We start from the raw sequence: 14,270 nt of genomic DNA, 5'->3' as shown, positions 1-14,270 counted from the left end.
ATTAGAGTTTTGAACAAGTTGGTTAAATGATTCACTAACTGAGTGGAAAATTGACGCCACCTACTACTGGCGTCTTAGTTCTGCATTTAAAGTAAGCCTAATATTTCCCTTTATAAAGACTGCTGTATCAATGAAATTTGTCCCACATTTGAATTAGTTCCCACGTGAAAATTGATCTAGTGTACTTTAGTATTTATTACAGTAAACTACTAAAACTCATAGACACTAGTATTTTTGAGTCTTACCATAGTAAATATTTAAGTATACTATATGTGGTGGTGGTGTGGTGCCAACTGCCTTGTAGAGGATAGTATACACTTCACTAAGGAAGACTGAGTGAGCAACAGGAGCTTGGTCCTCCCACCCAGTGCATTTGGTCTCGTTTCAGCTGGTAACAATGTGGTACCTGTCTGGTTATGGTGCACGAATATTCAGAGATGACAAGGTGGGCTTCAGGATCTTCTTCATTCACGGGAGCCACCTGAAGTATGTATGTGCCTAGAACTAGTATATGAGTGCACAACCTACCCTCCCCAAATCTAACAGGACAGATGAGCTGCCCCCACTCCTTAGTAAAAGTGACTTAAATTCACTACATACAGCTTAACTCTTCTAATAAAGGATTTATTTAAACTAAATTAGCTGTAAAGAGTTGTTTCTCTTTTTCAATAAGAAGAGTGTAAGGAGAAGTACACAAAAATTAAATACAATGTAAATAAAACAAACAACAAATATATACAGCTCTGTCATGATACACAAGGTAAGTCGACTCAATTGCAGGGAAAGAATGTAAGCATTTATTTAGACACACACCAAGACCACAGAGCGTTTGGCTACTAGATAGTCTTTAGTCCAAGAGATACAGCCAATGAGAAAATGACACAGTTCGTAACAGTCTCAGAGATTCCTTAGGCGCAAACGTAGGCAACAGTTCGTAGATGTCCCAGGAATTCCAGTGAGGCACGAGCTGCGCCGCAGAGATGGTTGACCACCACAGGAGAGGCGTAAGGACTGGTGAAACTCTTGGGACGAGAGAGTAGGTGCCCAGCCGAAGGATGGCTCAGAACCTCGGAAGAGGCTCCGCCTGAGGGCAAACTTCTGCGGATAGGTGAGGTGTCAGCGGGTGGAGAGTGGAGCAAGCCGGGACGCCAACGGGAACTGGAAAAAGTAGAAAGATAAAACAGGACCAAACAACTGGAAAAAAACACGAACAAGAATAAAGCTAAGACATTTAGTAATACTAGACTCTTAAGAAAACTACCTAACAAGACAAGGATTGCTTAAAGCACTTGAAAACAAAGCCGCTATGGCAGAGATTACTGATCAGAGTGTTTACACTGAAACGGTCCGACACAAGACAGGAGAACAAGAGGGACTAAATAGGAAAACCTAACGAGCCACAGGTGGCGGGGAATTAGAGAAAGCGATGATATCCCTTCAGAGTATCAACAATAATCAAAATCCCCTCTCACTGTTCTAGTGAAGGAGACACACTTGTTTGTGAACATGGTAAACAGAGTACATCATCACTTCACTGATGGATGAGGTGCCGAATGATGTCCCACGGATGGCAGGGTTACGTCTGTACACAATGTTCTCCCAGCGATTGCCCTCGAGATCTTGGCAACAACCGCTCGATCCTACAAGGCCGCAATCCCAGCTGACACAGACCGCATTGAAACGATGATATGTAGCTCAGCCCATCCGACGACTCGGCACTTTCTCCACGCAATGCACAATAACACATACATAGCGTTTCCCCTTCGTTTGAATAAGTAAAACCGAAAACTGAGCAAAACGGAATATAAACCACGAGAGAGTAATTGACTCTGGTAACGTTAGCTATTGTTGGACTTTTAAGGCAGTCCTGCATGTTCAGAAATTTGAAGAGACAATTTGCTCAAAAGTAATATAAGGTTTTATTTATCAGATGTAAAAAGTAATAACAAAGCTTTGGGTTGCCAGACAATCTCCTCACTCCGCCACAAAAAACCAGCAACCCAGATCATTTCCTGACATGCATATTTATACAGTATGTAACGCCGTTCGATCTTCTGACTCCTCCCCTTTTTCTCTGGAGAGTATTACTCCTTAGCAACCAATCACCATGAACCACGTTTATCCGACTCCGTCCCTCCATGTTAGTTCCTGCAAAACATCATCTATGCAGCACATGTTTTGCAACGTGTGTTGCTAATAAAGAGGAAGTGTCGTCTAGAGACAGTTTCATATCGCAAGACAACATGTAAAAATACTTTTAGTAAGAAAACACTCAATCATTTAATACTTTGATTATGCAGCGTTGCTTCTTAATCCTATGGTTCAATAAAACACATTAAAACTCATGATTATACTTAAAACATATGCAATGGATTAATTCATAACTCTGTGTGTGTTAGTTGGTTAGACTTGTCAAAACGATCTGTAATGAGTCTGCACGTACACACAGTTAGTTCCTCTCCTGCGGTTAAGCCAGCTTCCTGTTGCAAGCAGCCTAATATTAAACAGAAATTTTCACTAAGCAACACAGCAAACACATTTAAACAAACACCATGCAATGATTATTAATGAAATTCACTTATTGATTATATAGTAATTCCTTCATACTCATATTCTGAATAATATTTCCACACTATCTTGTGCTAACAGTTAGCAGGTGCGTTTCAATCAATCAATCAATCAATCAATCAATCAATCAAACTTTATTACAGACTCAAGGTCCAATAAAAAGAAACAATAAACAATAGAAAATAAACAACATATACAACCATAGGATCCATCACAAACATAAAGAGTTACAAAATACAGCAATACCAGTGTCTCCACAGCTTTGACTGATACCGTGTAGTACTAACCCCTATATTTGATAAACCCACAATAATTTCATTCTTAGCAGCATTAAGCCGACAGATAAAACTATACATAAGATTTCGTAACAGTGCTTTAAAAGTGATTACTCTTACACTCACAAACATTTCACTTGCACTATGCCATCTAGGTCTCCTTAATAAGATTCTCATTGCATCATTATAAGCTACTTGCAGCTTCTGTAAACTAGATGCTCTGTAATTACACCACAAATGGGCAGTATAAAGTGTTGTACAATATGCTTTAAAAAGTGACACCTTCACCTCATCTGAACAGAAACTAAACTTACGTAGAAGTATATTCCCCTGCATATACATCACACGGCGTTGCCTTTCAATATCCTCATCATCTGTCATGTGTTCAGTGATAATATGTCCAAGGTATTTTACTTTCGCGCACACAGTGAGACTTATATTTATACTTTTATCCTCCTTAGTTCTACATATCATAACCACACTCTTATCAGGATTATATAAAATATCATGTTCAAGACCATAATCAGAACATAAGTTTAACAGCTGTTGAAGACCAGCACTGCTAGGACTAAACACCACAAGATCATCTGCATACATAATATGATTCACTAAAGTATTACCAATCATACAACCAGTTTTACAGACATTCAAACGTTCAGACAACTCATCCATGTAAAGATTAAACAAAACTGGGGACAGAATCCCTCCTTGTCTCACACCATTACCCACCCCAAAAGGGGCAGAGACCTTATTACCCCATTTTACTCGCATCAACTGGTGGGCATACCAATAGGCCAGAATTCTCACAATATATTCTGGCACCCCTCTTTGTCTCATTTTAGAAAATAGCTTAGCATGGTTAACCCGATCAAAAGCTTTAGACGCATCAATAAAACACGTAAAAACTGAAGAATTGTTATCTCTATACTTATTTACTATTTCCTTTAATGCATAAATGCACAGATCAGTACCATGTTTAGCCTTAAATCCAAACTGGTTTCACTGCTCCACTCACACTAATAACACGAAAACTCTTCTATCGCGTCTTGTAACTCTCAAAGTTTACGCGATTAGACACTTAACAGAGTTAACAGACGATACAACCGTGCATCCTGGGTCTACGCTACTTTTTAGCGGTCAAAACTACCCAAAGATCACTGAAACTTCACGAGATCACGCCTTCTCTCTGCCATCCCTTCTCGGTACACTTTTCGTCTCTCTTACGCACACATAAAAATGGCGGCGACCATAACAAAAACCAAAATAGAGATCGTAGAGAAACATCTTCATGAAAATGATCAGCATAACGGCTAAACGGTAAATAAGCTTCACATACACCTTGAGCTACGCGTGCGTGTTAACTTCTGATCTGCTGCAATATCATTTAAAGCGATTTGGAAAATGAATGATGTTTTTACTGAAGTTACTATAGTTGAATTATTCCTGTTGAAATAAAAACTATAGAACCCTGCCCAAAATACAACATAAAATGTAATGGATTTAATGGTTATAATGGGAATTGTACTATGGATACTTGTTGTCTACTTGTATGTGATGGATTCTATAGGTGGGATGGTAAATCCCATTGGAATAAAACCCAAAACACACTACAAAGAGGAATTTAATTTAAAAATCTCATTCTAATTCAAAAATTCATTGTTTTTTTCAGCAGGGATGGTATTTGCAGTAAAACCACAGTATCCACAAATTTACCATTTTCTATATATAGGAACCATACTCCAATTAATAATCTTTAGTAAAACCACAGCAACTAAAAATACCATAGTTTCATTATACTAGCTATACAGTAGTTTATGTTTGTAGTTAAATTATGGTAATACAAATGGTAATAAATCCAACAAACACGTGGCTTCTACACTTAACTATTTACAAGACCCTTACTACTTACTGGTAAATTGCTGCTAAAACTGGTAAAGGGATATACAAAATAAAAAAACACTGCTCATTAATACATATAGGCCTAGGGGGCTAATGAGGATAATTAGGCTAAATGATCATACATGATTATATCTAAACTAAACATATGTGTGCTAAACATATGTGTGCTCTTAAAGGAGTTGCTCACTGCAAAATTTGCCCTCATTGACTTTCCATATTAGGAATAAAAATTACTATAGAAAGTCAATGGGGGCAAATTTTGAAGTGAACTACTCATTTAATACCCCTAATGAGCTACTCAGTGTATTCAGTAGGTTGCTTCAGAGGCATAAATTATACGACAATAAAACAATGCACAACTGACATAAAGGAAATTTACTTTTAATACTTGAGTACTTTTAAAAGCACGTACTTCTGTACTTTTACTTAAGTAAGAATCTGTCTTTACAACTTTTACTTGTAGTGGAGTAATATTTGACCAGTAGTATCTGTACTTTCACTCAAGTAAGGAAGTTGTGTACTTCGTCCACCTCTGGCGGTTACTCTGTATATTTGTCTAAATCATAGCTTCCTAGGTTGGTTGTGCTGACTGTTTTGGTTTGTTTGATTCTCTACCTGTCTCTCATTCGCAGCATGTGTTTGATTTGGCCGTGCAAAGCCTAAATCTGATATATATTTTCATTCAGTGCCTGTTCTGTTGTAGCAAATTAATACATTTTGTTTTGGTTCTTGGCTTGTCTCTATCCCTTGGGTCTTCTCTTTAATGGAATCTGATACATAAAGCTAATTTCAGCCCATACAAATATAACATACCAACATTCACAAAGAGAATCCAATTATTTAAACCAGTTTACAGTGTTTTCTTTTATTTTTAATATCTTTACTGTATGTGCCCTATTGTGTCTTCCTGATTTTCAAATTCATTATAATAAGAGTGTGTCATATATGCTATATTTTTAACAGATTTTTCTGAATATCAAAATAAATAAAAAATTATCATCATGTTATAAAGCAACGTGGTATCATTAAAACTGGCATTAAGAGCAAATCCTTAATATAAATAATCACGAAGGGTAAACAAGGAAAGCCTTGTTATATCGTCTGTGCACGTTACGTCTAAAGAAATATTTGCCGAAACGGCCTTCCATAGACATGATCTGTCAGCGCCTTCAACATCTTGCCAACTTGTCTTTCATTAGCTGTGATGTAAGTCATGATGTCATCATTCCGATTTAAAACAAATCTCGGACGTATTTGATATGATCAGGGTGGACCCTTCATAACAAAAAGAAGGGGTAAAACGCTTCAGCACGTTAGATTTAACACTTTAAAGACACTTTTACAAATAAGGCAAACTCCGCCCCTGATAACCCGTTAAATTAAGGAACTAGGACAAAGTCCATTCATTCTCTACACCTGCTTGTCGTCTGTAGCGTTGTGGGAAATGGCGATGTCATGAGGACTATTTAAGTATGTTACAATTGTTTTAAGCAACACGTTTAGCCATGGTCATACCATCCACAAAGAAATCAGATCCATCAGGTAAAGTAGCTGGTGGGTTTTATAGGTGTGTTTTATTGCAGGTTGAAATGATTCACAGTGGTTTTTAAGGTTTTTGTTATCTATAAGTAGATTTCTGTGTATCAGTTTACAGGTTAGGACGTGTTTATGTGTTTCTTCTGGCATGTTTTCTTTGTACTTCAACATATCTGGTAAGTTCTTTAAAAAATATTTTGGGGAAAAACTTTCAATTGTATGTGGGCATTCGGAAGGGACTTTTCCGGGAAGGGCAGGTTAATATGCAAACTCAATAATGACGCCAACTTGGCAAAATAACGCTGTTTTTCCCAATTATTCAAAATTAATTAAATGATTTTAGAATACAATTATCCTGTCCTTCTATCTTGATAATTGTCGACCTGTGCTCCCTAAAAAAATATTTGTAGCTGTGTTTTAGTGTCCCAGTCTCTAAATTTTGTAATATTGGTGCATCCATTTTGTCTTAGTTGAATTCAGGAAATATGTGGTTTGGGTTTTCTCTCATTTTTGGATGTTATTTATGTTTTGATTTCTCGAATTAAATAAATGTTATGCTTCTGAACATAGGCGTAATTTGCGGGTGGATGGGTGGGTCATGTCCCCACCACTTTTTGCCAAAGTCAATTTTGTCCCCACCACTTATTGTAAGAAATAAAAAATACGGAGCGTCTATTTACCGTGCAAGTAGCTTAAATGCTCCGGTGGTGTAGAGCGTAAAGCATGCGTTACCTGCTTTGTGTCGTCCTGGGTCCGCGACTGCTGTTTGCTGAACTTTTTCCCTATCACATATCAGATTGTAAACGTATTTGTTTTTAATAAAATGATGAAAATATTTGAAAATGGCTCTTCAAGTCATATGTACCAAACATTTTGCGCTTAATTGCACTTTGGTGCTATATATTCGTCCTTATTGTTCTCGACATGCGGTTGCTATCGCCTATTGCAAGATTAATTACATTTTGATACTTGATAGAAAACTCCAATAAATGGAAAAGGTCACAACTTTGTAGTTTCATGAGTTCAAAACAAAATTTAGAAAGTTTGTTGTATATTTGTAGCCTATCAGGCAATGCCCGTAGTAATTGAAAATAAGATTTTTTAAAGATATTATTTTCCATCTGTTTCCCCTGTATACTTGAATGTTTGTCCTTATTAGCAGGGGGTTGTCAAACACCACATTTTTAACATGGGGAAAACACACATTCGTTTCAGTAGTTTTTGTTTCATCACTAATTAATACGTTTAATTATGTACGGCAACAGCCATCCTTACATATAATAAACCACAACATGCTTTAAATTATATATTGATGAAAACATGATATAGTTTAAAAACAAATGGAAGCAGATCTGATATGTGATGTGAAAATTTAGAACAGCGAGTTCAGCGGATTCGAACCTGCTTCACAGCTTTGTCAATATTATTTGTCATGCGTCTTTCGCACTAAGGTCACACCACTGAAGCCGTCGCTGTTTGCATACTGTTTTCTAGAGGAGTCACCTACATGTTTCGCGCTTGTGACGTCCATGAATATTCCCAACGAGTTCTTACAGAAACAATTTATTAAAGTATTGTTTGTGTCGTCTTTGTCCCCACCACTTTTCAAAACAAAGTTACGCCATTGCTTCTGAAATATTTCTGTTGTGGTCACTCGTATGTATTGCATTGCTGCGTCCCCGCTATGTCCGTGCAAGGCTGCATGAACGGGCGGAGAGTTTGCCCGGAACAGTTTCATTCTGCCAACCTTAAATGACCAGAAATGTCTGTATTTGTCTATTTAGAATAGAAAGCATAATCTATCTGCAAATCCTCCGGAGACCGTCTCATTTAAATTCAACAACCTATGACTGCTATCGAACTCTTTGTGCTAATAAAATGAACGCAACGTTTTAAGAAACAAACAACGAGATTTCATTTGGCTTTTCAGAACATTCGTTTATGCTTGAAGTTTACGTTCGGTCCGTGTACTTTATTTATTTATTGGATTTCCCGTTTCAAGATGAAATAAGAAGAAAAACATCGTTTTTTAATTTTTGTGCATACAGAAAAACGGAAAAACGAAATATCGACTGTTTTTTTCTTTTTCCGTTTGTTATATTGAATGGAATAATCAAATGATCAGATGATACACGGACCACGTTCGCCTTTCTGGCACAAACCTCCTGTGTGGGTGGGATTTAAGGGCACTTTACTCTTTAAGTGTGTTCGACTTCGACCTCAAGCGGCGCTTTGCAGACCGATCGGCGAGATGAGCCGCTTGCAGTCGAGGGAGGATTTGAAAAAGGAACAGCGTAGGACACCTGAAAAAGAGCCGGACACCTGCTGCTTGCTGTAGTGACGAATGAAGTGGAATAGATCACCCCCCGGGGGGTCACAATAAGCGGGTTTCCATCACTCTGGTTTTATTCGCATTTTGAAGTTTCGCATCAGAAACGAGTGATGGAAACGCCAAATTTCGAATTAAAAACCCTTAATTCGCAAAAAGTTTTTACGCTCGCTTGAGGTGGTTTTTCAGTTTTGCGAAAAAGGGTTAATGCGAATAATGGGAGATGGAAACGCATTTGCCGAATAAATTCCCCCAAAAAGCCACGTAACTGCACTATGAGACGGCGTAACCTGACTAACCATGCAGAGAACTGATCTTGTTACACAGCATGAGAAATGTTGTTACGGTCATTCTTAAATGCCTGAGCAAAGTCGTCAAAGTATTCTGTAATTGCCTCTTAGAACTGTCACGACTGTTTCCCAAACAGCAGGCATCCACAAAAGCACCGCATTTATTGTGTTTCGTAATCGTCTGCTTGCGCAAGTATTATTCTATATGAAAATCATTATATTCAGTGGCTACTTTTCTTACTGATATTTAGTGGCAGTTTATTAGGAAGTGACGGTTGACTATTTGGATGGAAACGGTGCTTATTCGAAAATGTTTTATGCGATATTCCAATTTTGCGCATAAGCTAAATTCTCAACTTTGGATTGAAACCCGGCTAATGCCACAAGAGCTGGTCGCAAGATGATTTGCAGAAATCATTTTTTTAGTAGAAATAGCGTATTTTATCGATAAGTGTAACAAAATATTAGTTAAGTTAAAAATAAAACCATACAAATAAAAAGCCATCAGCCTTTCGAATTTCCTTCCCCTCGATCGTGACCCCTGAGGTGATTACGTCACATTAACGACATTCCGCATTAGGTTAGGCTCAGTAAGTCAATTTACAGCGCCACATTAAACATTGCCATATGTGCATGGAGATTCTTTTTCAGGGGTTAAGTTAAGGATATTTTTATTTGTCGAAATGAAATGGTTAAAGTCCAAGTGAAAATAAAAATTACAATGCCTATTTTTTCATGAAATAATGCAGCGTTTATTGTATATAGTTTATCAATGTGGGTCATTCTCTTTTAAAAATGTGTGTGCTTTTGCTGAAACTAGTAACTTTGTATTAGCACCTATTGTATTATTGCTCCTGTATGACATATCTCTTATTGCTCCCTGAACTCTCTGTAAGTCGCTTTGGATAAAAGCATCTGCTGAATGACTAAATGTAATGTAGATGTGTGTGTTATGTCTTAATGTAGAGAAAAAGCTGGAAACTGTAGATTCCTCTTAGAAACTTTATTAAAGGCTAACACATTCAGGATAACATGCATGCACCAGCTCAGCATACTTTTTTCTCATTCTCTATCAACTCTATGCAACTCAAATAGCTCGAGTGCCACCTAGCGGTACATTAATGTAACAACACCACAGTGTGCCCTCATCATATTCAGTTAAAATCTGAAAAAACACTTCCGTCCTGTAATGACTAAACAACTTCATCCATAACTGTCTGGTTTGGTTCAGCTACTAAATCAGATATTAAGAGACTACAACGAACAGTCAGGACTGCTGAGAGGATTATTGTTGCCCCCCTGCCCAACCTCCAAGATCTTTACACCTCTAGAAAGAGAAAAAGGGCTAAGAAAATCATTTTGGACCCCACTCCCAGCTCACTCCCTCTTCAAACTGTTGCCATCTGGCCGGCGCTACAGAGCACTGACCGAACAGCCAGACACAAGAAGAGTTTTTTCCCGCAGACTATACTCAGCCTGAATAATTTAAAGCTCTTACTACTCGCTGTCCATCACATTGCACACTTAAACATTGCACATAGCATCTGGAAACTGCACATTGTAAGAAACAATAGGTTAAACCTGTAAATAACACTGTAACCCAGAGCTAGACGGTTGTGGATCCATGTGCAGTTTAATAGTAGATACAGAGTAAAAACAGATATATCCAAGGCAAAACAGGAAACGTAAACTAGAACAGGCAGATGGTCAGGACGGGCAGTAAACAGGCATACATGGTATCCAGGCAATACAAAAGGCAGGCAGAGAACAATCGTAAATCCAAATCGGTAACAAGGTCAAACACTAGTAATCCAGATATAAACGCTCAGAATTGTAGCCAGAAACAAACAAGACTTCACAACAAGGTATGAGTGAGCTGAGAGTATGGCCCTGTCCCAAATGGCGCATTCTGGTCTTGTGGACCTCCTCAGAGTCCACACTTGGTGACGTCAGTCCACACTTGGTGACGTCAGGAAGTGCAGATCTATAGGGCACTAGGCACGAGTCCACAAGGGTACATGGGAGTGCATTTTGGGACAGACTTGAAGTCATCACACCGGAAAGAGCAAGCGGTGCTTTGTTGTCACTCGCTGATCAGTCTGCGCAGCGCCGCGTGAAGTCGATCACACTTGTTGTCCCATTGTAGTTATTTGGGACTGGAGCTGCCGGTTTTTATTGTTCTGTATTTCATATGTTGATATGCCACCCGAGCATTATGCTATAGGGCAATTCCATGAAAATGTCAACCTTACCATGAAAAAGTAAAGTTTTTAGCAACAGTTTTTACTTTGGAAACAGCACAGATATTAACATTTGGTGGTTCAAATACCCATGCGAGATCTCTCTTCAAATTTGTAAAGCATTTGTTTTATTTTTAGTGCATGATTTTTCATAGTAAGTGCCATTTTCAGGATTGTCACATCCATAACGCTACATATTCCTCATAAATGGACACATGAAAATGAAAAAACTATTTCATGTTCTATAAAGAGGCATCCCTTCTCCATTAATTGGGTATTATTGCTTCAGGATTATGCATTTTATTTTACAGAAATCCTACGAAGTTTGTCATCTCCCAAAAAACGCATCTTTTTTGTCACATCCATAAAGCATGTTTATTTCCCTTTTTTTAAAAAAGAAAATTTGTTCATAGACTGACTTTTTTATGTTTAGACTCTATCAACAAGGGTTTAGTAAAATATTAACAGATGGTTCAATACATTTGTAACAAATTCATTCTCTGAGCATTTTTAAGTCACATCCATAACGTTGGAATTACCCAATAGATACTTATGTTTGTAATGCATTCATTTGTCATGACGTAAATTCAACTGCTTATGTATGTATATTTATTTATTTGTATACACTATTCTTCTGTATACACTTCTTAATATGCATATATGTTATTTAATATTTCTCTATAATACAGAAGCTGTGTTGTTCCGCTTTACAGAGCCCAGAGACAACGACATGTAAATCTACAACAAAACATGGCTTATTATTACCTTAAGTAAGAAAATGCACTGCATTAAAAGTTTTTATTCTTGAATAGCTGGCTTAAAAGAAAATAAATAAGCAATAATGTGAATAAGTAACTAATGAATAAATTAATTTGTAATTTTATCAAAACGTACATTTAAAAATGTATCTGTCATGTTTACGTTTATGTCTGACATTCACGACACGTTTATTTAATCTACTCGTTCACTGAGTGCTAAGGTGTTAGCGTTTTTCTGCCGTTGGGTACTGTTACTGAAGTCACATTAAGTTGCCGTTAGCCGTTCGTTACGGCTAGACATTATAGTTTTGCACTTAAAAGCACGGAGCTAGTTGATCGCTGTTTGATCCGTGGCCCATTCTAGTCATTCAGGCTTTGTTTTGCTAATCGAGAAGGCGTGTTCAAGCGACCGCAAGTGCAAATGAGAAAAAAACACTAAGCCTCTCTCTTTCTCTCAACAGGTATTGGTCTAGCTTTTGCTGAAACTAGTAACTTAGTATTAGCACCTATTGTATTATTGCTCCTGTATGACATATCTCTTATTGCTCCCTGAACTCTCTGTAAGTCGCTTTGAATAAAAGCGTCTGCTAAATGACAATGTAAATGTACTTGTCCTTTGCCCATAACTATTATAGAGACTTTTAATATAACATAATGACACAAACTTTTCATTTATATAGATAAAACCAACATATTGACAGCAACATATCAAATTGCGTTTAAAACCATATAGAAACATGTTTAATAACATATTTGAACAACAAAGTGTTTGTTCAGATACTTATAATAACAGTTATAACTAGGGTTGGGAATCAAAAATCAATTCCAATTTGGAATCGGAATCGAAAGGCTAGGAATCGGATTGGAATCGAAAGGAATAGGAATCGGATACTTCAAACTTTAATCTCAATTCCTCTTATCAATTCCTGTGTGCATATTTTCAGAAAAGTACATGCGTAGCATGATCTGCTGATATCTCAATAAAAGCCCTTGTGAAAATTATCGATATTTTTTACTATAGTAAGCATAGTTTAGCTATAGAATTTGCATTAAAGCACAGGAATCAATAAATTCTTTAAAAATCAGACAATGTGATTTTCTGGATTTTTTCCCCCCTCATTCTGTCTCTCATAGTTGAAGTGTACCTATGATGAAAATTACAGGCCTCTCTCATCTTTTTAAGTGGGAGAACTTGCACAATTGGTGGCTGACTAAATACTTTTTTGCCCCACTGTATAAGATGTTACTTAATGTGATTGTTGGTCTTTTTATACAGAGTTATTTCTGTCGGGACCACTGTTGTCAATTATTTAACGATAGCATATATTTAGTTTGGCGGAATGAAACTGTTCTGGGCAAACTCTTTGCCTGTCCATGCAGCCTTGAATGGACAGCAGGAGCGCAGCAATACATGTCCCCCAAAACAAAATGATTGCCACGAAAACAAAATCATTCCCCCAAACAAATAAGCATGTCAAATAGCATAAAGAATGTGCCTCATTATGCAGACACTGGGTTAAACGAGCAGTAAGGCTGGCAGGGGAAGCATGCACCCTGCCACAATTTGCACAAGTTGGGTGAACAAGTTGTTAAGTGCCAAATGGGTTAAATTAGCTGTAGCTGTCAGAGGAAGCATACACCCTGCAAAATAGCACTGAGTTGCATGAGAAATTTTTGACGAGACGAATGGCTTAAACTAGCAGTTAGGCTGGCGGGGAAGCGCAAACCCTGGAACAAAAGCACCGGAGTTATAGGAGCAGTTGTTAGCAAACCGAAAGGGTTAAATGAGCAGTAAGCTGCCAGGGGAAGCATACACCCTGCAACAAATAGCACCGGAGTTATAGGAGCAAGTTGTTAGCAAACTGAATGGGTTAATCTAGCAGTAAAGCTGGCAAGGGAAGTGTACACCCTTCAACAAATTGCACCAGTGTTACATGAGCAAGTTGTTAATGGTTAAACTAGCAGTAGCTGACAGGGGAAGCATTCGCCCTGCACGAATAGCACCGGAGTTACATGAGCAAGTGTTAACGATCTGAAAGGGTTAAACTACTGGTAAGCTGGCAGGGGAAGCGTACACCCTGCAACAATTAGCACCGGAGTTACATGAGCAAGTTGTTAAGGAGCCAAATGGGTGAAATGAGCAGTAAGATGGCAGGGGAAGCGTACACCCTAGTCCCACGTAGTCAGACATTAATACTGAAAATTCTCGAAAGTGCACTATATTTACCCGGATGATGCACTCATTCGACGAAAATATGGAGTGTGGGAACTCTTGACACTTCACGCACTAACAGTCGCAGTTCGCTTATGTGGCAGAAGGGAGGCTGAGCTATCAGAACTGCTCGAGCAAGTTCTCCTGCAGAGTGATTATTTTT

The sequence above is a fragment of the Triplophysa rosa genome, linkage group LG23 (genome assembly GCF_024868665.1).
Source record: "Triplophysa rosa linkage group LG23, Trosa_1v2, whole genome shotgun sequence".
NCBI classification, from domain to species: domain Eukaryota; kingdom Metazoa; phylum Chordata; class Actinopteri; order Cypriniformes; family Nemacheilidae; genus Triplophysa; species Triplophysa rosa.
Note: the sequence above shows the minus strand (reverse complement) of the source record.